We start from the raw sequence: 24,302 nt of genomic DNA, 5'->3' as shown, positions 1-24,302 counted from the left end.
TAACTGAAAAATGAAAAGTCTAGGCATAGTCTGCATTTTGATCCAAAGCTTTTCTGTGCGTGACACATTTTTGGATCCTGTCTGATTCTGGTGTCATACTGCTGGCAATAAACTGTATTTATGCTTGTTGTGCCTAATCATATATGCCAGTAATATCTGGGAAGATATTGGCAATGTAGGTGAGACAGATCTGAAGGGCAGATGATCAAAAATTTTAAATAGCTTCCCATGAGGGGCAGTGTCTGGCAGAGAAGTTTGCCGTATTAAAACTGTTTAAGTGCTAAACATAAATACATCTTGTTCCAGACAGAGATGTATATTGGAGTAATATGACCACCCAGAGCCAGGGAAGAGAATTACATCAGTGGACAGAGCACAGCAGATCAGCACAAGGCAAGAGAGAGGCCACTGGTGAACCGGGATGCATTTTTAGTAGCTGACTATTAAAATGAAAGCTTGTGAAATTCACTTTTTGTCCTCATTTGCCCTGGTACTCAGTCCACTGTCGTTGGAAAAGTTGTTTTAAATGGAGAATTAGGCTAAGAAATGACTTTGTTCCTCCTTTTTTCCATCAAAGGATGAGGCAGCCTTGCCAAGATCCATGCTGGTGCCATCATAACCCCGACCCTCGGGCACCCCAGCCATCTGCCAAGCTGGGCCATCATCATGGGGGACCTCTTACCATCACTGACCAAATCAACCCCATGGCTTCCTGCCCTCCCCCACCCCACGCTCCCCACAGATTCACCCAGCTTTCCAGGTCTCACCACCCTGACCCCTTCCCCTGCCAGCCTGCCTCCCAGCAGTCCTGGTGCAGGGACAGCCAGAGCATCACCAAGGTAAAACTTGGGCTGTAAACTAGTTTGGGGGAAGTTTCAGTGGCTCTCTGACTGGCGTGGCTGCAGGCTGGAGCACCTCCTGGGGCCCCCCAGGCACCGTGTCCTCTCCAGCCCAGGAGGGAAGGCTTCCCTCAGGGTCCTGGGGCAATAACTGTCTCTAATGTCCCTGGCCACCCTCACTGGGGCCTCACCCTCCAGCTCCCCAGCTCTTCAACCCAGAAGACCCAAAGGGTCCCTCATTCGACAAAAGAATTGCTGTTCAGAGTGCAAACTGGAATTGGATACATCTCCCTGTACCTTTCCATGTTTTCCTTGTAAGACACGTTGTAGACGGTTTTTCTTTTTTTTTTTTTTTGTCTCTCCGAGAGATAACGAGGTTGCTGAGAAACAGCAGTCTACCAAATACCAGGGATAGCTACACTACAGCACTTCAGTCCAGCAATTGCTGTCCCTTTTACCAGTGACAAAAATATTTTAATCTGGGCTAGTCTTTGGAAACCAAAATTCTGGAAAATGTTGTTTCATAAGTCACTTGAATCTGTTTGAGCTTTACCGATGTCTTTTACTGTCTTTCCACTTACATATCCAGTTTCAGAATGTCCTCATAACAACTTAGCAAGTTTTCAGATGACATAAAACCAGGAAAAGGATCGATATGTTGGACAATAGGTCTGCCATTCAGAGGGATCTAGATAAGCTGAAGAAATGGGCTGACAGAAACCCTATGAGGACCCTGTACCTGGGCAAAGTACTGCCGTGTAGCAGGACAGTTTGGGAGCTGACTGGCTGGGGACCAACTTTGCAGAGAAGGACCTGGGGATCCTGGTGGACGGTAAGTTGGGTGGTATGACCTTGAGGTGACGAAGGCTAACCACACACTGGGCATCATTTACAGTACTGCACCGGTTGAAGAAAACCTATACAGCACTTGTAAGGCCATTCCTGGAGTGCAGTGTTCAGTTTTGGGGTCCCCAGCAGCAGTTTAGCATAATGTTAGACTAAATTTGTTCCTGGAAAAAGGGAAAAGATGCAGAAACGGGGTTCTAAAGCATAAATCTGACCACTGTAGAGTGGTTTCTAAGTCAGACATTCAAATAACACTACGTATAGAGTTCACAAACAGCACGGCACCCCATGGTTGGTGGGAAGCTGGAGTTAAGACAATAGGTTGATTTAGTAGATATCTTGAATAGGCTTCACATAACACAAGACGTATATGGAGAAGGGCTACTCTGCAATGCTACTTTCCTCTGTAGGAGTATGGCTGGATACGCAATATCTCCAATATCTTTAGTCTGTTTAAACCTACATACTGCCAACTTCCATACTGGTTGGCAGAGAGGTAAATCTAGCTGTTTGCTTGATAGATGAACATGCCTTTCTGTATGTTGTCTGAAAAAGCAAAACAATCCCCTTGCCTCCTACACCTTCAAAAACATAAGCAAGACAAAGGAACAAAGAAAATTTTAAAATTTCTGTTTTCTGAATTCTCTTTGAAGGCACGTTTTAGCAAGATCATTTTATGCTTCCTTTTTAAAAATATAGGAGTGTTTTTTGCCAAAATATATTATTCTGTCAAAATGTGTCAGTTTTCATTAAACTTTTATCAGGATACAAAAGAAATAAGTGGCACTTTAACCTGAAAATAAGGAAACTGCTTGGACTGTGGAAGGCTCGTTTCCCTGCTTTGCCTCGTTTGAAGAGTTTAGAGAGTAAAAATAAGTATTAAGCGTTATTGGTTTTTTCTAGTCCTATCTGCTCAGCTATATTTTTGGTGGAAGGGCTTGATTTTGCGCTGCACACAGTCTAAAAATTAAATTTGTTCTGAAACTTCAGTCACTGTCCCAAAACAGTGTTGTTCTGCCCGTCTGCTTTAGAGCTCAGTGTCTCAGAGACTGGACTTGATGCATTCTTGCTTCGTACTGGGTTTGTGCAGGAACAGGTCCTCACTGTTGTTTCAGTCAGTGACAAGAGGCAGAATCTACAGAGAAGTTGTCTGAGAGAAAAAAATACTTGATACACAGTCAGAAACCATGCAGGAGAGCTCCTTCTATTTCTTTTCCTTGCATTACTGCGAGATGCCCTGCTTATTTCTCTCTCTCCCTTTTTATTTAATTCCCAAAAGTAACTGCATTACACCTGATAATCCTTTTAAAGCAATACCATGTTTGCCTCCCGCTACTGAAAATTTGCATTTTTCACATCGACTCTTTAACTATAGAAAATCAGATGAAATAAGGACTATTCCAAGATCTAGTATCAGGCAGGAAAAAAAAAACAGTTTGCTAGAGATGCCATGAACTTTGGTATTAAGAGTCTGGTAATGAAAAATGGTGTTTTCCAATATAATTTTTTTTTTTTTTTGGTGATGTAAAACGTTCTTTATGTTGCAGAAATCAGCAACATAAAGCTAGAACAACCTAGTAAAGAAGGCTGTATCCCATTGTGGCCTTTGATAACCAGAAAATGTGATGTTTTTCACGGTAAGTTCATAACCTATAAAAGTAAAGTTCAGAACAAACATGACTTAATAGAAGTGGGTGTTTTAACTATACTTAGGGTACACCACCCTCCCTCCTACTGCATTTTTATTGGTGACTGGAAGACCTGATAATACTACATTATATAAAAAGATAGCAGAGTCACCATGTCTTGGTATGATTTTCAAGGGATCATAGAGGACGGGCACTCAGACCACAAATGAGCAGTGTGGTATTTAAATCATAGGAGTTCCAGAGCCCAGAGGCTGGCGTAGTTACATAAGTGCATTGTATCTGAGTGTTTTGAAATTGTTTAGCTTGGGAAGGACATCACACATTCCCCTACAAGGAGACATATACGGTCAACTTTTGCTATTATTTTCCATTGCAAGCGTTGAAAAAATTCTTTTCCTGGAAGTGTTAAGAATACAGCTTCAGACCTAAAATTAAAGACTGATTATAGTAGAATAAAACTGAAGAACAGCTAATAAGGGTTATTCAGAATAGTTAGTCACCATTACACCCACACCAGCATTTTAAGGACATTGCAGAAATCTTTTGGTGAATGTAATACTTCAGGGCATCCGAGTATGGTGGAGCTATCTAAAAACATGTGTCTGCAATAGATTCTTAATCTGACATGAGCTTTTTAAGGCAAATGTCTAAATGGATTTATTCATTTTCAGAACATAAGTAGCATGTAAGCACTGTCAATCACATCTCAAAGGACACATTTGATGGAAGTTTAGAGCTCTGTGACATTTCTTTTGTGCATCCGTCTCACTCACATGTCCCCATCCTAGAACGCTTGTCCCTTAAAATTGAAATTGGACATATTAGCATTTGTTGACACCTGTGGATGAGGGAAAAGCACTTCTCTTCTGTTGCCCTATGGAAAAGCAAGTGCTAAAACTACAATTTGATATACTGATTATTTCATTATGATTTACCTAACAACTAGTGCAACAGCTGTAGAAAGAGAACTACTGTCCAGTCTTGAGGGGTTTACAGGGAGGACGATTACTACTGTTACTTATTACTAACCTAGTGAAGTTTAATGTTGCTAATCTGTAAGAAAACAGGATGCAGTTTTCCTTATCCAGCTTAAAAATGAGTATCAGCAAGTTGCAGACTAAGAGGAGGAAAGCTGCTATTTTGCTCTGCTTCAGCTTGACTCCATTGAGGCCAATTGAGATATACCAGTTTGCATCAGATAAGACAGATAAACTGTCATCAGGTCAATGCCAGTCCAATTTTACTGAGGAATCGTTCCAGTTGTTGTAAGTGGAAATGAAATGCTACTTTCAGCCTCTGTATCAGGGAGGATGATGAAGACTTAGTAAAGGGTGGTTCAATTTCAGCAACTGCCAGAGCTTTGTGTTTTAGAAACCTCCTTTGACCCCTTGGATTGGTCACATCCTCTCATCCAGTGTACCCTCCTGTCTTTGTCACTGTTCCACTTCACTGGGGGATGTACCAGGACTGTGCTGGCATTTCCTATTGCTGTTACCCAACAAGGAAAATCGGTTATCACACCAGGTCCTCTTGGCAGCCACAGAGCCAGCCTCTATGGCAGCCAACAGAGACAGCTGCTGTTCAACATCCACCCTTCCCTGTCTTCTCCAAGGAAAAACAAAAAAACTGTGATGTTTCACTGCAAAGCCCTCAGAAAAGATAAATCTTGTGGTCTTGTATAAAATGTACAGAGTTCCTTAGCAATGTACAAGAAAAGGGGAAAGATTAAGACCAACAGGGATGATTTGATCCAGTGTGGATACTCCAGATGGAAACTCAAACTTGTGCCCTTGCCACAGTGGAAGTACAAAATGGGTAACAACTGGTCCTAAAGTTTTCTATGTTATCACACTGTATACACCTATGTTGGGTTATTACCTCAGCTGCTTGCTCAGAGACTTGTTCCACTAATACTCTGCAGGGCAAATGCGGGGTCTTGGTACAAGTTCTATGCTTACTTCAGGTTGACAATAGTTTCCTGAGTTTGTTTGTACTTCCCTTTAATGCTTAGGTTTCAAAATTCTGAACTTTCTTTTAATCCTTAGTTTCTACTTCATTGCAATTTTGTGTGTTTAACTTTGCCAGATGTCTAATTTGTCTTACACAACCAGGAAATGTTTCCCAAATTGGTAATTCTTTATTGTCTTTTCACCCCTCTACCAATTTCCTTGAAAGGAGAGAAATTACAGCCACCCTCATAAAAGCAAACCAAGGCCCAAGATGTTGTTATGAACCGATGAAACTAAGTGCTCAGGAATCTTTTAAAACCACCGTAGACCTTGTTGAAGCCTGTTAACTACCATTTTAATACAAGTAGCTGTTTCACTACCTTCTTTCACAGTAGTATTTTTTGATGTTTTAGAATTTATCTGGACACATCCATTATCCAGTGACATTACAATTGTTCGAATAAGTCTTGGGTACAAATCATATTGTACAAACTCATTTTTTTCGGAATACATAGAGGGGAGACTGTTGGGATTTTGCAGGTTTTCTGAGTATTTTGATTTTGTTTGTTTGAACTAAGACAGATATTAAAATCTTGAAAGTATGGTTAAACTGGTGCATGCCAAAAGCCTTTAAAACCCAGCAAAAGCCAGTAAAACCAACACAGAGGAATAGGCAGTCATGAGTTTCCTTAGCATCGAGAAGATCTAGAAGGTGATTTCAGTAGTTAACACCTTGAGAGCCAGATGAAGCCTGCAACTGCAGGCACCCGGCCCAAGGATTTCTGATCTTCATATGAGCAGGTGACTGAGAGCAAGGTGTGCATTAGTGTGTGGCCAAACTGTGATATTTGAAAGCCTATTCCTGGGCAGACAGCCCTGTTCTAGTCAAGATACTTATGCCCTAAATGCACATTGAGTAGCACTTTACTCATAGTTTCTGATGGCACATGGGCCTATGTGTACTTTGTATACCTTCTTATATTTTACAAGAAAGTCTAAACAAAAAAATTCCTGCAGCTTTCAGTGAGATCAGTTGTCATCCCTGAAAATATATTTAGAAGTAAGTGGGATATAAAAAGTCATTTTAATGCATCTTCTGCTGCTGGTCTAATGTTACTCTCTCAGTACTTATGTAGTGTAAAAAAATACACAACTATTTCTCCAACACCCATCTAAGCTACAAAACAACAGTATGAGATTACCACCAGACTTTAGTCCTACTCCTGCAGAAGAGGTAAAATAATTCTCAGTAGATAACTACCTATATTTTATCCTGCACTTCTAACAACTTTATGGCACTATTCCTAGTATAGACTTAGGTTTTCTGTGAGCAGAAAGATTTGTAGACGTTCTTCTAAGGGGGTTTTTTTGTTGTTTTGTGGTGATTTTTTGTTTTGTTTCTGGTTTGGTTTGTTGGTGGTTGTTTTTTGGGGGTGGTTTTTTTTTTCCCACAAAATTGGGCTCAGGGTCACAGACAGCCATGCTGTGCAAAGCTGGGCTGAGGTTTACAGGATGAATGAGTTCTGACAGAATATGGCAGGAAAAAAACTCCTTGTAACAACACAGCTGCTGGTAGTTGTCTCTTAAACTTGTTTGTTGTGTGTGTAGGTATGACCAAAACCTGATGAAAGTATGTATGTATACTACTCCCCCAGGAGAAATATTTAATTTAGCAGTGTTTCTTGAGATGTCTGGGCCTGTCTAAATAGGAAAATTTACCAGCTTAACTATACCGCTGTAATTCCCCATGGGGATGGAAGGAATAAGTGTATCTGTGAAGGCAGTTATAGTTCTGGCAGTAAATTTCTCCAGATAGACAAACCCTTCAGGTTTTGCCCGTAACAGGAAAATTCAGACCTGATATTAATAAGACATAATTGATGAAGTTGCAGCACAGAGATGACACAGCTGCTTAACCTCAAGGGAAAGAGCAAGGGGGCCTGTTTGTTACTTTACAATATATCCTAAAGTACAAAGGACTATCATCGCCTCGTTTGGTATCATTCCGTGCCCTCTCAGTGCTCTCTAGACCTCAATTTTATTTGGATTAGACATTGACCATTTGAATGAAACTCAACTGATCTGGCTCATTAGACAACTTCATGAAGAAGCCTGTGCTCTCCCCATCCCCATGGTGGAAGGGTATTGTTAAAGAAGTGCCAGATTTCGCCAGCAAAGTGTTATCATGGCATTATACTAAGATCCTGAATGGATGCAACCTATCTAGTGAAGCACACCTACAAAAGCACAGTTTCCTCATCTAGTCAGTGACAGAGATGTTACACAGAGATGCCTTGCAGACTTGCAGAAATAGATCCTATCAGTCTTAATTTGCCTAAATTTGCATATCCAGAGCTGCCTTTAAGCTGCTTTCAAACCCATTTCACTTCTTGCCTGACCATGTAGACACAATATAACTTTTCTTATTTTTCTTCAGGTGGTGGAACAAGCTCTCATCTGTGCCCAGAATGGAAGGACCTGCATTACAATCACTTACCAACCATCACCAGCACTGAGCACAGTTATTCTTGCTGTTGTTACCAATGAAAAAATAATAAGAATTCACCAGCAGTGATGGCAAGACATGAAGCATATTTTAATTTAGTAAATGCACGAACACTGCCATAAAACATCAGTAGCTTGAGGTCTTCTTTAGAAATGAGCTGTCAGGAGGAAAAAGAACAAAAAGAGCAGTTAGTATCAAAAGGGTGTTGCCTGACCTGGTGGTTTTACAGCCTTTTTTTTCCCTAGTATATAAGTCCTATTTAGGACTAGGAGTCTTTTAACCTGATCAGTATTCTTGCCTTCAGTGAATAAATACATACTTTTTATGTTGAGCTGAATATGAATGTGGGCTGCAGATAATTTTTCAGCTTTTCACTCAAGTGCTTACCCCCTCTTTTTCTACTCTATAAAATATGCAACTGAGCAGACTCCCTTGGAGCTAACAGTGACAGATATAATTAATTAGCTGTATAATCTTAAATTGTTGTTCTAGTTTTTATGTTAATTTTTGTAAGAGGTAGTTTAAATCATTAAACTGAACTCTTGGTGCTAAGGACTGTAGTGATGGACCTGATCTGGAAGCTCAAATTAAACAAATTAAAATTTGTCAAATAGTTTGTTCTAGTTTCAGACCTCTTAGCTCAGCTCAGCTCAAATTTAAGTTAGTATTTAGTCCTTTAACCATTTCCAGTCCCAATTTAAATTGTTACAGATCCCTTTTAGAGATTTGTATTTGTCTATCCCTGGACACTCTAAATGTTTGCTTCCTACGCTTCAATTTCTCTTTGTGTAAATCTGTATTACTGATAGCTACTTCTACCTGTAAAGTACCAACTGACAGAGAAATGCTAATAAGGAGCAAATATGATAAAAAATATTTTTCATGAGGGTCACATTTTGCAGAGAAGCTTGAGGTTTGTGACTAATGAAATGTCTGTATTTTCTTCTTCACATTTGTAGATAAATTATAATTTAATTGGCAATGTGATTGGCACACATTGTGGTAACATGAAGTAAGTGTAGGTGCACAACCTCAAGGTTAAACTGGGCTTCTTTAAAGGAGAATTGGAAAGGAAAAGAGTTTTTTTACCAGTTTTGTCAGTCAATTTTCAGCATATAACAACATCAAAGTTTCATGGTTTCCTTAAGAGTTTCCTTCTGCTTATTTTCTGAAAGAAATCTCAGCTCATTGGTTGTGGTGAAGTATCCTGCAGAGTTAGATGCCCAGAATAGGAAATCTCAACCTGTAATAGAAGACTACTGACCCCCTCAGAGATGCTCATAATCCCACAGCTGCCAAGCATATACCAAGAGTTCAAGAAGTATTAATAAAACATGTATTCTTGACAAACTGGATAAATTGTCTGAAAAATAGACTGCATAAGTGCTTAAGTTTCAATCTCTTGTGATGTTGAATCCTTCAGTGCACTAAGGGATTCACCACCAGTTCAATAAAGATCATGAATTTACCAATGGTTTGGAAAATGGTAGGGTGTTTAGTTTTCATTTATTGTGTGACCCATGGTATTATTGAAGTTATGTAGGGGTGGTAAATGCTTTATTATTAATGAGTCTAATTATGACTCAATCATGGGTTTAGGAAATTAGAACTGCATTTTCAAATTTGTCAAAGCACTGAAGATCTTTAAAACTTTTATGGCTGAATGATCTGTGCGTCTTTTTTAGTGAAGAATAAGCTTGGCTGAAATACATAAGTAATGATACCTGAGGTGCTTCTAAACAGCATATGCCAGACATGGCCCACTTCTGAGTTTAGGGCAGATATATCTTCTAAAAGCATTTACTGAACCGTAACTAAGTCACACTATGGTGTGCAAAGCCTAGAATAAACACAGGCCAATCTCACTGAAAGGATTTATTAGACTTGCAGGTGGAGTGTCTAAAGCAGACCTTCAACTTTTTCAGGTAAGGATAGATATACAGTATATCAAAGTATAATGCATAAAATAGAATGAAGTGCCCTTGATTCATATTGCTTTAAAATAGAAGAGTGAAGATACTCACATGATATTAGCATTTGAAATTAATAAAGAACACAGAAACTTTATCAAGATGATTTTCCATAAGCCAAAAATTATTCAGGCAGCCTGAGTCAAACACATTAAATTTAAATCTTGTATGTTTTATCTCAGATACAAAGAAAAGCTACTGAATAACATTTCTCTGAATTCAGCCTGAAATATATAAGAATATGAGACAGTCTCTAACAGTGTACCTCAAGATGAGTATTCATCTCAATCATCAAGAATAAGCTGAAAAAGGATTGCTGAATATAATGAGCTTGGTTTTTTCCATTACAGTCATAAAACTGCATTACTCAAGATAATGGGAATGTAAGCAAATAAGCGAATGCCATTTTGTGCAAAGAGGATGCTTAATGCAATTTTAACTTACATTCACCCCTCATATACTGTAAGCAGATCAAAAGAAATCAATGCTTAAGCTCAAAACAGGGCATCTGCTCAAGACATGGACTGAGTCAAACCTGCAAATAAGCCAAAAGGTTGGTCCTCTTTGACCAATGGAGCTGCAGTGCTCTTTGCAAAAAAACTGCAACAGTCACTGAGAAGTGTGAAGCCTTCCAGAAAGTGTGGCAATAGAAGCAAGCCCTGATGGCTGGGCAACAGCAGGGCTCCCAGGCTGATGGTCACAATGGGGCTGAAACAACAGGCCACCCTTTACATCAGGAAAAGAACAGACCAGGCAGACTTTCTGTATAAAAACAGGTCCATGGATTCAAGTTTTGAAATCCTCTCTTTTTTGCATGAGCTTGGACAAATCTAAAACCATTCACTAACTCAGAGGTGTGAGCAAGGTGACTCTTCTGACTTCTGCCAGAGCCAGTCACCCAGCATAAGCCTTCCTGAACCAGAGGGCTAGAAGAGACCCAAGAAGGTCACCCTGTATATCTTCAAGGCAGGATCAGCTACATCAGTGTCATTCATGAAAGATGCTTGTTCAAATAGTTCTTTAAGATTTCAAATGCTGACAATGCCTAACCATCAGCAATCTCTGCTTCACTCTCCTTAAAGTTGAAAGGACTGTTTTGCCTTGATAGCTAGCCTAAATCATCTTTGCTGATCATCATCATTGTTTTCTGCTGGGCATTTTCCAGCTGGCACATACCCTTCATGAAGTCTTTTTCCCAAAGCCAGTTAGCGTACTCTAGCTGAGGCATTCCCGGTGCTGAGCAGAGCAGAAGGATTATTTGCCATGTCTTGTAATCTATATTTCTGCCTAGCATCTCTCAGGAGGGTGTTTTGCAACAGCATGACACAGTTGACTTGTGTCAAGATTCCATTTAACCATAAACTCATATCTCCCTTTCCATAAAAATGCTACCTAGTCAGTTGTCATGGTTAGCCCACAGCCTGTACTTGTGCAACTGGTCATTCCCCACTGAGTTTAGTTCCTAGAGCATGTGCCTATTGAATATCACTCTATTTTTTCAGACAATTTATCCAGTTAGTCAAGATCATTTTGAATTCTAATCCTGTCCTCCAGCATCCAGTCTTTCTCAGCTTGACATTTTCTGGAAGTTTAATAAGCATACTCTTTTTCATTCATGAAAATATTGAATATAACGCAACCATGGCAAACTCTTGCAGAATTCTATTTATGCATCTGTTAGCAGAAGGGATTCATAGAGAAGCAATCAGTAAAAGTTAGTAGGCAGATGCATTTAACTGTTACAATTACCTCTTCTTCTAAGTCAGCACCCTTCGATGTGAATGCAAACAATTCAAGTTCAAGCTGTACGGTTTAAAAATCCAAAGATGATTGCATCTGTTCTCATCTGAGCAGTTCGTTTCACAAGGGACCCATTTCAAAGTTCATTATAGTTAATGAATGGCCCCTATAAATTTCAGCGGGCCATCAATCAGGTTCAAAAAGAAGGCTAAACATGATCCTTCACCAATACTAAAATAAAGTTCTGCAGAAGTCAGCATTTGATTTTTTTTAAAAAATTGTGATTAATTAAATGAATGAATCAGCAAAACTGGCCAAAAATGGATTTTTCTCAAACTTTGGATTTTCACCAAATGATCAAGGAATAAAATAAACAAATTTCAATTTTATTATGCAAACATCTAAAGGTAAATGAATAACCCACTCAAACCTAATAACCCAAGTAATATCTCAACATGGGCTGATGGTGGGCCTCACCAGAACAGAACCATGAGTTCAGGGTCAGCCTCTTCCAGCTCTCGCAGAGTTTGACATGCTAAATACAGATTAGAGTGTCCTACAGCCTCCAGCAGTCAAATAATTTTGCAATTTTGTAGCTAATCACTTGATAGCTTATCTCCATAGATTCAGAGATAGTAAACTCATTGTAGAGGACTGCTGTGATTCCTCCACAATACTTATCAGGGAGTTCCTTAAACTAATTCCTGCCCAGACTACTTTTTATTTCCTTTAGAAAATAAAAGTGGTTAAAGAGGTCCCATTAGCAAGAGTTTTACTGTAGCCTTTGGTGATGATTCCAGTAATTGGTTATTTTAATTCCAATGACTGGTTATCATCACAGTTAAAATTTTGCAACCTGGAGTCTAAGCTTGTCTCATTTCAGCCAAGCTTGCAAACAATGAAACTCCGAGAACCTTTCCCTTTTAGACTTCTGTTTTCCATACAAATACTTCAGGTGTAACCACTATTTTTTTCTCTTTCACAAGCTAGAAGTAAGTGTTCTTACAGTCTTATTTATCCAGCACCCAGTTGTTCAGTCATTCCTCTGGATCTTCACTAAATTCTCCTTATTTTTTCTGCATCTTCCTTCGATCTAGTTTCACCAGAGTCCTCTTTTAGCGCTGTCGCTAAATAGCAAGCTGAGTAAAACACACAATCTGTGTATCTTGACAAGACAGGGTTTTTTTAAATAGGATTATTTCAATTGCCACTAGATGTCCACAACATTCAAATAAAAGTCCTCTGCCCTTACACATTGGAGGCAGACATCACCAGAATTTCTTATTATGACTTATCTTCTACTGGTTGGACCATCTTTACAGATTCCTCCAAGTCAGCTGCCCCTTTTCTTTCTCGCCACGTTCCAAGATCTAATTCTGCACCTAACTTTCCGCCATGTCCCTTATGTGTGCACTGCTCTCTGAGTTTAATGACAAAGACCTGTTGCTTTCTTTTCGTGTGAACTCATTCATGCCAGGGTATCAGCAAAAGAGCAGTCACTGCTGAGAGTAGGGCAGCCCAGCAGAAATGCTGGGCAGGAGACTGTCCTATAAAATCTTCAGGTAACAATACACACAAATGCAAACCAGACTGTTCTTTCAAGAAGGAAATGGGAGGGAGGATGGAAAAGAGGAAAAGGAAGACTATTGAGAGACAGGCTAGTGTCCCATCTCTGAATAGACAGATACTATTTCTTAAAGATAAGCTTATAATGTTTCACCTTTGTATTTCTTACATCTAAGCTTATAATATTTCATCTTACTGTATTTTGTTTGACAGTAAGATTTGTCTTTTTCTGAATTTCAGTTACCTTGATTGTCTTCTTCGGGATGCCTTACATGTCAGGTCTTCTGTTCATCTGTCACTTTGCTCTGGGAATTGTTCTTTCTCTTCAGGTGCAAGCTGAGACTGTCAGAAGCATTTGGCTGCCTGTTTGCATAATGTTGAATACTTTTTCTTGTGTAAGACAGTTTAGTGAGTTGGTGGTCTAGCTGGAAATATCTAATTTGTATTTTGAAATCTGGAAAAGCCCAAACCATGTAACAGTTGGGAACCTTCAGCTGGGACAGTCACTTACCCTGCAAGTAGATACTGCTGCTCGCCCAGGCCCTTCACCCTCTTGTCCTGCTCACTTGTTTTGACTTGTTTCAGATGCTTTAGGGAACGAACTACAAATATACCTATATGAAATGTGTTTGGTTTTTTACAAATCCACAAGCAGACACTTGCTGCAATAGTGTTACTTCCACCTGAGCTTTGCCAGAGAGCTGTAGTCTAGCCTATCATCCTATAAAAATATACTCTTTATCTTTCAGTAGACAGGACAAGTATTGACCTGAGCACCCAGCACAAGACCTTCAATGTTGACTGAAGTCTTCACGCACTCTTCCTGTGCTAATAATAGACAGAATTAGTGTGTACATTGTTGCTAAAAAGACCTTTTTTTGTGTCAAAAACATAGGAAAGAGAAATTCAATGTATTATTATAGACTTCACTTGTGATTTTTAGCGAGCTGCTTCAGCATCTGTGTTTTAGCTTTACTTTCAGGAAGTAAATTTTGACACTTTTGGCTGGAAACCACTGTGAAAATGTGAAAACCTTCTCAGAATAGTTTTGCAAATAAAGCAAAATAAGGCTTGTCTTCTCCTAGAAGGCTATAAGGCTATTTAATAAGTTAAGAGTTACCAGGCTATTTAATAAGTTAAGAGCTTGGTGAAGACAGAGTTTAGCTAGTTTATATTTCGTTTTGATGACAACAGAGTGGGAAACAATCCTTTTGGGTGAAAAGACGTCACAGCCATGTTCTTTTTTCAGCCAAACCAACTGAGATTTGATAGTTGCAATGCAGCCTAGGAGAGGAAGGCTTCCCAGAGCAACTCTGCTGCAGCGATAATTGCCTCTGACAGAATTGTATTACAGGCATATTTGACAATTATGCAACAAGTATGTGTGGCTGAGACTTCTCTCCCTCCCTCAGCACGTCACATATATGGCTAAGAAGAGCCACTTTATGCCCGGAGGGACAACTGCTGTGCCCATCTGGGTGCCCCTCAGCACCGCCCTGGTGCCTGCTCTCACCTGCTGCGTGGTCTTGTTCGCCAGCACCCCCTCGCTCTTGCTGGTTTAACCAACCCTCTGACTGTTCAGATTTATTGTGAAGGTCGTAACTCCCTGTATCAGTAGTGACATTTTATGTGTTTAGATATATAACTTTCCTGTTAAATTTTGAAAGTACCCCAGGTATTCTTGCAGTTTATTTGAACTGCAGTATAACTTGGGCACATTTCTACTTCTCTTCCACTTAAATGTGTACTTAACCGTTACAGCTGCTGCATTTTGACTCCATGACTCTTAGGAGGAGGACCAGAGCTGCTCCTTACTCAGTGGGAAAGAGTACCTTTTAAACAGCCCTAAATCCATCCTAAATATACTGCTTTCCACATTGCTATAGTCCTGTGATACAGAATATCATCACGATAGAGGTTTTACACTCCCAGCTTCCCACAGGTAGGAATGCAACTGGTCCTGGTGGCAGGATTTGCAGTATGTGAGATGCCTTTCCATCAATTAAAAGTGAAATCTAAGGTTCTGTCTGCTCAGGGAAAATCACTGACTTTTACTTAACTTTATCAAACAAAAAGTATTCCAGCATGATTCCACGTGCAGAAACTAGGTTGTAAGACAATACCTTTTAAGACAAGTAACGCGCAGTTTAGTGACTTTAGTTTGCAAGCCTTTTTGTACCAAGTTCTGCGTTGAACAGTCTTTTGTTAATGATTTAGTTTATGAGTCTGGGATAAGTGTGCTACAATTCCTTTCTGAATTTCACTTATTAGAATAATCTATCCTACTACCTCAGTTACACAGATCAGCTTTATGTAACAGGAAAGATACTTGTCAAATGTAAACGCAACCTCAAGAAAACAGGCAGTCTCTAGTCATACTAGGAATGTACTCTTGTACTAATCAAAAAATGTAAAGATTATTCTGAGTTCATGAGATTCTGGTTGCCAGTGTTGCACATGTGAAGTTAAATTTGTCTTTATTTTGAAGTGATTTCTTACAGAAACAGATCTTCTATGATCAAACTGCCAGTCTCCCTCTGTACCTCTCCTCACAGGAACTCTTGTATCTGTTGGCTGGTTTCAGGGGCAATTAGTTTTCTAAAAATTAAGAAAATAGGCAGCTAGGTAGTGGACATTATTACTGTATCCCAATTAAAGAGAAGTCCAAGCTCACATCATGGTAATACATTATCTTATCTATCCAGCACAGCAGTTTTTGTAAACATTCCCATTGCAGAAGAAGCTTTCATCAGAGTTCACATCTCTGTGAAGATACAGATCTCTTTGTTGATTGGCATGAATCCAGGAGAAACCAAGCATCATTTGATCTCTGGAGCAAATGCTTAGTTTTGCCTGTGTGCACTTAGCAGTTAGATAATGCCTGGGGGCAATGTGACTGAAATTCTGCTCTCTTCTCAGCTTGGGCACCTCTGCTCTGACTACTTGGAAGTCCTACCTTGTAGGGTCCCAGGCAAGTGGTGATTTCACAGGAAATGGAGATACACTGCTGTGTCCTTCCTCTCATCATTCATTAAAAGCAGTTTCCTGTACATTGTGTGGGGAGTTAAACCCTGATAGTGTACATGGGGAATCCTCAAAGCAAATCAACAGGATCAAGCTCGTAAGGGACCTGGCAGGATAAGACACCAAAGTGGTCAGCCATACAGAGCCTGAGGGTGTGTACGGAGATGCATACCTAGGCATGCAGGGACCTGTAAAGTAAGGTACCTATAAGTGCTTGCTGGGTTTGGCAGCAGCCAAGTGCCTATGTTCTATTTCCTATTTCTATTCTCTTTATCAGATCTTATTTTGCATTTTTTTGGCAGAAGTGGGAAGGGAAAAAACCTTTTCTACTTTCTCTGCTGGTATTATACTCTCTGGAAATATAGGTTATGCCTCAGAAAACTGAAATGTCAACATAGAGAAACACGTGCTGGCAGGGGAAGCAGCATAGCAAAATCAACCTTGAGATCTGCCCGTAATCAAGATCCTTACTTCTGCCCTCTGTCCTCAAACACCTTACCACGAAGGCACAGCCTGAGGTCTTACTGACTTTTCAGCTCAGTCTTCACCCAGGCAAAGTTCCAGTAAAATCAGTGTTTCAATGAGAATGAAAATTTGTCCAACAAAGACTAAACACAAATTTTATCAGATAAGTTGTTGCAGTTGGGCTAGAGATAGCAGCTGACAAAAAAAAAGTAAGGGAAGGATACCAGGTTTAGCAAGATCGTGATGACTGCTACTAATAGAGGAGGTGTGGCTAAATTATGTGCCAAAAATGTATCTAGTAGATGCAGCTACTCCCTTCTGATCTCTTCTGTGCCTGTAGAAACACAATAAATTATATGAAAGTATTTGTAACATAACTTTCTTGAATTAAGCCTGACTTCACAAGTGCATTTTTCTCTGCTACCAAATGGCAAAATCCACACATCTCATTTTAAACATATTGCAGCAGGTAAAATGTGTGCTCAGTCTAAAATCAGTAAGTGCAATTCACCAAGCATTTTACACAAGGCTTAAAATTATTTTCTTTCATATTTAGCTCTTTGGTCTCTCTCTCATTCCTTTCCCACCATTTACATGAAGAGAAATGCCAATGTGAATATTTTCTTGAGTTTCTTTTTTTTTAAACTCCTGTTAATTCTCCCATGAGCATTTTGATAGCAAGCCAGCAATTACATTATTAAACAAGCTTGTCTTTCTGCTACCAAATTGCAAAATCAAAACAAAACATACGAGAAGAAGACTTGTTAACTAAGACCATTAACCATGTTTTATTCTTGACTTTCATCTTTTATTAAAGTTTTATTGAAAGATATTGAAAGTAGGTAGTCTATCCTGTATAATGTGTATTATCTCTAGCAGGCAACACAGTTTCTCCTGTTGTCTGCAATAATGTTATATAGTATTACTGACAACAGGAAATATCATTGCCTACTGTACATTTAAGAACAAAAAATACTGAGGCAAAAGGAGGAAGATCTTTTGTTCTGTTTATCTATATTTCTACTTAGACCTATTTGTAATAGATTTTTTACACCCACTCTCTGATATGCCATCATGCTGAATAAAATGTACCTTGAAATATTTACCTGCTAAGAGACAAGAGGGTAGAGATGTGGAAACTTAGCACCTTAGCTAATAATTAGAAGCCCATCATCTTTCTTGCCTGACTCATACAGTCAGAAAAAAAACTAATGTCTGCCATGGCAAGTGAAAATTAGCAGGGCCTGACATCAATATAAATGCTAGCCAGGTTGTGATTTAATGTCTATAAAACATTATAAATGCTTACATACCATGTGTTTTGTAACTGAACTCATGTTTGGGTACACAGCAGCTATCCAGAACAGAAGCAAGATCCACATCGTGATTTTGACATCAAGTACATTTTTTTTCATTTATGAGCAGAAACAGGTCAGACTGAATTTTTGGTTTTCTGTGTCATGAAGGAAGAAGACACAAAGGATTAGGCAGACCTACAAATAAATATATTGCACCTACTTTTTCAAGGATGACCTCGGCGAAAGTAAATTTTTCAGGATCCATGTCTTTCAGAATTGACAGAGCTTTGAAAACTTTTTTCTAATAAAGATATGCTGCTTGCATGTGTTTTCAATTCATTCATTCTTCTAAAAATTCTGTGCTTGGCAAAATGGGAGGTAAATTTAGTCTGCAGCTGTTCCCACAGGCTTTTGAGTTTAACTGAAAGTAGATGTGACCCAGTGTCAAAGTGGGCATTAAAACAGAAGACTGCTGGAAATCTTGGGCTTGGTGCATGAGACTGATAAACTCCCTGGCTGCTGAGCAAGGGCTGCATTACTGTATGTGTGAGCGACACCAGTGCTCTGGAGGAAAGAAGTCCTGCTCTGGACCCCTCTAAAAGAGGAGACGTGTTTGTCCTAACACAGAACATGGCTGTACAGAGTTAGCAACGTGCCGCTGCATTCAGCGCAGTAAGCAATTGAAAACTGTATTTGGCAAGTGTTTTCCCCATTCGGCTTTGTCCTTTCATATGTATATGGATAAGCAAATTAAGCCCCATTCTTAGTGTGGTAATGGTTGGACTATCCAAAGCAAAGCAAACACGCACAGCAGACAGTGATACTGGCTCTTACTGACATTTCAGGTACCAATTTCTTACCAGTTAGGGATGTCCTCCTTGAGACAGCCTGTTTGCATTGCCAAGCTAAATTCCTCACCCAATCTAGCACCCTTTGCTGTTCAGCAGTTCCACTTTATAAGTTATTTATCTATCTGGAGAAACCAGCAATGGCTACAGGCAAATAGTTGCGGCTTGCCTGCTTTCCCCTGCTAAAGGCGAGGAGCGCAGGACTCGCCTGGCGACTCTGAGAAGGCAATTGTTTGCTGGGGGGGTGGGTTGGAGGGTTTTTGGTTGGGTTGGTTTTTTTGGTTGGTTGGGGTTTTTGTTTTGGTTTTTTTTTTTGCAATAGGCAAGGTTTGCAGGGACAGGCAACATCTTCACACCAGGTCGATTACTTTAATGGAGAAGAAAATCCTCATACCTGTTGCCAGGCATTCATGTCTGATCTTTAGGTATGAGCATGAAAAAAAATCTCTGAAGAGTGGAGGAGAGGAGGCGAACGAGGGGTTAAAGAAATGTGCAAGAAGGGGCAGCAGTGAAGAGGGGAAAGCCCCTGCAGTTCTGAGCATTAAAACTTCTTCCTCCGAGTAGCTCAAAATCTGATCGTCTGTTCCTTGCAATCGGAGGCAGGAAAGCAGGCGGCGTTAGTAGTTTGACACCTCATTCGCAGGCGGAAGGTATTTTCCTTGCCGGCCACCTTTCCTTTGAGAGGACACCTTTGCTCGGTGTGCCCATTCCGCTGCAGTCTCCCCCCGCTAACAGCCCCGGGCCCCGGGAGCCGCCGCCGGTCCCTCCCGCGGGGCTGCAGCGCGGGGTGAGCCTGCCGGGCTCCTCCGTTAGCCCTTTTCAAATCGGTTGCCGACGGGGTTGTAAGTATTTAATAACACCCTGTACTCTTTGATAAAAAAAAAAAAGAATAAAGAAAAGAAAAGAAAAAAGCTTTCTAAGAAGACTGCGAGCTTGGGAGCAGCGTTAATTAAGTGTGGAGCAACTTTAATCGGCAGGAATACACTTTCTGCCTTTCGCACGCACAGGTCGGTGTAGGGAACACCCGAGCTACCCTGAGAAGCGAAGTTTACAAAATATATGAATGTACTTTGAGGCGTTTCTTCGGGATTGAGGTCTCCCCAATATACTTCGTAAAAAAGCCGCCTCCGACCCAGCGTTAAACGACATAAATGAGTTTGGCAACACGGTCAAAAGCCCTAGTCACCCTGTCAGCTCCCCCTCCCAGCAGCTTTCAAAGAATTCGGGGATGAAACACCTAAAACAGATCCCAAATCCTGCCCTAGTGGCTGCTTTCGAATTTCCATCATCACTTCATCTGCGACGAGGACGTCGTCCTGCCCCGGCGGGGAGCCCCGGCCGCCCCGCCGCCCCGCCGCCCCATCGCCCCGCCGCCGGGCGCTGGGTGCCCGGTAGAACCGGGGGGCTGCGGGCACCTTCCCCGTCTCATTTATTTCCAGGCGACTCCACGGAGATTTGCTTTCCCGTAAAGGCGGGAAACTGCGCCTCTGCCCGCAGAAGCGGCTTCTGGACCGTTTGCTCCGTAAATAAATAATCCCACCCTCCTAACGAGCATCGCGGAACGTCTCTTGAGGCGGGGGGGGGGGGGGAGCAGGGCAAGGAGAGGAGGAGAGGAGTGCTTTTCCTCAGGGGGAGGGAGGGAATTGGCTCCGAGTTTGAAGGACACTTGCGGTTGGTGTCTGCGAAGCCTCCACTTAGCGTCGCGGGTTGCGGAGCTGCTGCTTTTCGGGAGTTGGGGGCCACAGCCCAGCGGCAGCCCCCATTCCCAGCAGCCCAGGAAATATTCCTGCAAAATCCACACGCACCCCGGCGCCCGGTGCGAGGGGGACCCGTGTGATGCCGGCGGGGGGCGGCCGGGAGGCGCGCCTCCCGGCCGCCCCCCGCCGGCATCACACGGGTCATCCACGGAGCTGCGCGCAACCGGCGAGGGTTTCCCCCCCCCCCGCGCTACCCCTCGCCCAGGCAGCGCCACCGGTGCAGCTCGGTCCCCTCCATCGTGGGTGCAGCCCCCGGGGGAGGGCGGGGGGGGGGGGGGGGACACGGTGGGACCAGCCGCCGACGGGGCGCACACGCCGGGTGGCGCTGCGAGTCCGCGGCAGGACCGGCCGGGCCGCTCCCGCACCCCTGTGTGTGTGTGTCTGTGTGTGTCTGTGTGTGTCTGTGTCCGAGCCGGGGCAGAAAAAGGGAACAGAGGGATGGGGGGGCAGAGCATCCCCCTCCCGAAAGAAGCAGTCGTGCAGCGATGGGGAGAAAGTCCAGGCGAGGTGCAAAGCCTGCCGCCCAGCAGCAACCGGGATGGGCGAGTGGCCGGCTTTATTGCCAGTGGAAGGCGCGCTTGTAACGCGGGGGGGGCAGGTGGAGGTTGCACCGAGTATATAGGTACACGCATACAGATGCTCCTGTCTCAAGAGATGTGGCCAGGCGTGAAGTACAGTGTGTTGCCGGCAAAAAAAAGATAATAATTATTTCCCCCGTCCCCTCAAAGGAAACTTGCACGGCGTTACATCTCCCCAGGAGCAAAAGCTGTTCAAAAGGAGCCTCCCGCCCATCCATCGCTCTTTCCCTAATCAGGGATGAAGTTTCTGTGTCACTATTTGAGGAGTTTCAGCATTAGAAGCCCACACCCCTCCCTTCTCCGTCCCCGACCCTAAGGGAAGCCCTGTGGCCCCGGCCAGGAGCAGGGGCTGCCCCGCAGCACCACCGCCCTGGGGCGACCGACGCTTCACCCACGAAAGTTGCGGTGCTCCGTGACTGCTTTTTGCACTCAGCAGAGCAATATCGCTCAGCCTGAAAACCAGAAATCTCCGAATGCCAAGGCCGAAGTCGCTCCCCAGGAGACGGGTCCATTATCCAGCCTCTCACCGGGCCTTACGGGCAGTATAAATATGCCTCTTGCAAAATTGTTCACCTCTCAAGGAGTAATACGGGGTCCCAGTTTGCTTCGAAATCCATAAGTGTAAAATGCAGTCACTCTGTATTTAGAGTGCCCCGCTAAAGCTCCTATGCAGTATTGCTTGCCATTATCCCCTATTTCCCTAATCCCTTTTTTTAAAAAGTGAATAATTCCAAGCGGCAGTTAGAAAACCATAGAACTGGAAACGCAGTAATTGTCCTAAATGGCGCAGTTTTTCTCAGTGCGCACCTTCCTGATGTGCAACAATTTCCCCATAGCTTTAGCACAAGACGGCCAGCTAGCTTGAAAAGATGCCACACACACAATAGTCGAAAAATTGGTGTTCTGCATTTTAAAGCAGATATTGCAGAATGTGCTTTCCTCCATGGAAACATTGAGGAATTTTTTTTAATATCTTTAGGATAATAAAGCAAAGTGTAATGGAGCGAGCTGAAAAAGCAGACACTGATTTATGCTAAGAAACGCAAGGTTATTCTGATACAGCAAAAGAGTTTTGTCCTTTTATCATAAATCTGGTGAAAGTTATGAGCAACCGCACACCTAATTTGTTCACACCTTTTCCTGCCTTTTTCTTCCCAAAGCTAAACCAGAGGTGGCTTCACAGAATGTAACTGAAGTGTGGCGGGTTTTGGCAAGTGCATACTTACAACCATGCATACTGAAAGATTTGTTAGACTGCATCAAGTATCCTTACTCTGCTGCCTTTACAGCTGTGAAGGTGTTGACGGCTGGATTAGCCATCACATTCACAAATAAAGTGTTTGAGATTTCATTTCTTGCTTTCTACTTTCACATTCCTAGACTGGAAGCAAAAGAGAAGCCAACACCCTTTGATGGCTGTTTAGTCTCGGCAGGCACAGGCCAAGGGTAGTGGGAAAGGCACTACGTCAGGCAGAAGTGAAGTGGTGTTTTCAATATTTTCAGCTGCGTGCATCTCCCATCACTGCTCTATTGAAAATTTAAACTGGAAAATGACAATGAAAAGCCGGAATAATGGGAAAAGCAGGACACGAAATTCGATAGACATTGCTACGAGCTTGAAGGGAAGAGACTTAAAAGGTCAGAGAGCAAACGGGAATGGCCACAATCATCTGAAGGCAGTTGGAAGGTAAGTTGATGGACACCGGTTTGACCTGTAGGTCAGCAAACTAGTTTAACTCTACCTTGATCTGCACAACGCAGAGACAAGTTCCCGGCTCCTATCAAACAACTCAATGCCCTTATCTGGAAGGGTTTAGTAAAAGTAAATCAACTACAAAAAGGAGCTATTCAGCCTTCAAGTGCTGGGTTTTGCTGGTAAAAGAAATAAAAAATATGTGTGCTCTCACACAGCCCAGATCCAAACTGGCAGCTCCCGAGCGGCAGAAGTACACGCTCCTTTCCGGGGGACGGATGAGTTTTGTCGCTGGCTCTATCCCACTGCCAGACTGCCCCGAGAGGAAGCAACCAGTTCCCTAAACAAACCGTCAAACTCCTGGATAGTGGCATTGTGGTAGCGCTTTCTTTTCAGGGGGATATCGGAGAAGCAGTATTAGAAGTTACCCACTGCTCCATTTCCCTTTCCTTTTCACTTGGTGCTCAGCCCATTCCATCAGGACTGAAACCTCCAGGTAACATAAAGGCTGCCTCTCGCTCCCACTGGTGAAATCAGGTGCTGCTACGCCACGCCATTTACATGGCGTTTAAAAGAGAGAGAGAGAGAGAAAGCAGAGCAAACTGTTGCTTTGTTTCAGTAGCAAACTTTGCAGGCCTCTGATGGTTGCACACGTAATGAAGCAAAATCAGAATGCAGCCCAGAGAAACTCAGCCAGAACAACTGTTTCCAGTACACGTTAAAAGCCCCTTCTAATCCCTACACCATGCACAGATCCAAAATCTTCAATGCATCTGGAGTTGACTCGTCTGCACTCTTTTGCTCTGCATTTTAATACTTGCTGTTTAGGTTATCGCTAATAATGTGCTTTACAAGTATGCACAGAAGATCTTTCTGCTATGCAGATTCCATGCTCTAGCCCTGTTTTTTCAGCACCCCGAAAGTGAGCATCGCCTCCCTATGTAATCCAAGAGGCCAGATTTCCAAACAGGAACAACACTTCCCTCATGTCCCCCCCCAAAAAAGTGTTAAGAGAAAGCGTTAGCGTGCGTTTGGGTTTTTTTTTTTTTGCCAAAAGGCTAAGCAAATGCCGTAACAGCAAAAGACGCCAGGTTTTAAGAAACCCTCGCAATAGTGTTTTTATTGTTGTTCAGGGACAGCTGTGGACAAGATTTAAAGGACACAGCAAGGGTGGTAGCGCTGGACCGGCTGGTTGGCAGCACCCCGCAGCCCTTGAAATCGCCCCGATTCCTGGTCCTGAGGGGAAAAGGCCCCCGGACCAGAAGGGAGTTTTCACGCACAACCGCGAAGTTTCCCACCCCCGAGACCTGCAGAAGTTAGTGCTCACTACGGCAATTAGCATCGCTCCCAGCCACCAACACCTCACCCAAAAATAAAAGCGGCGGACCACTTTTTATTTTGTTTTTTAAAGCCGTAATGACCCTTAGCATTTCAATATTAAATCGCCTTTCGCAACGGATCTGGCACGATGTGAAAAATAAAGTCCGAGGAGGAGGTATATGCAAAGCAGCCCCTCATACACAGTCGGTTTTGCGAGAGGCACTGTATCGTTAGCTTGATAAAAATATTTAAAA

Source organism: Gymnogyps californianus, chromosome 2 (assembly GCF_018139145.2).
Source record: "Gymnogyps californianus isolate 813 chromosome 2, ASM1813914v2, whole genome shotgun sequence".
Lineage (NCBI taxonomy): Eukaryota > Metazoa > Chordata > Aves > Accipitriformes > Cathartidae > Gymnogyps > Gymnogyps californianus.
Note: the sequence above shows the minus strand (reverse complement) of the source record.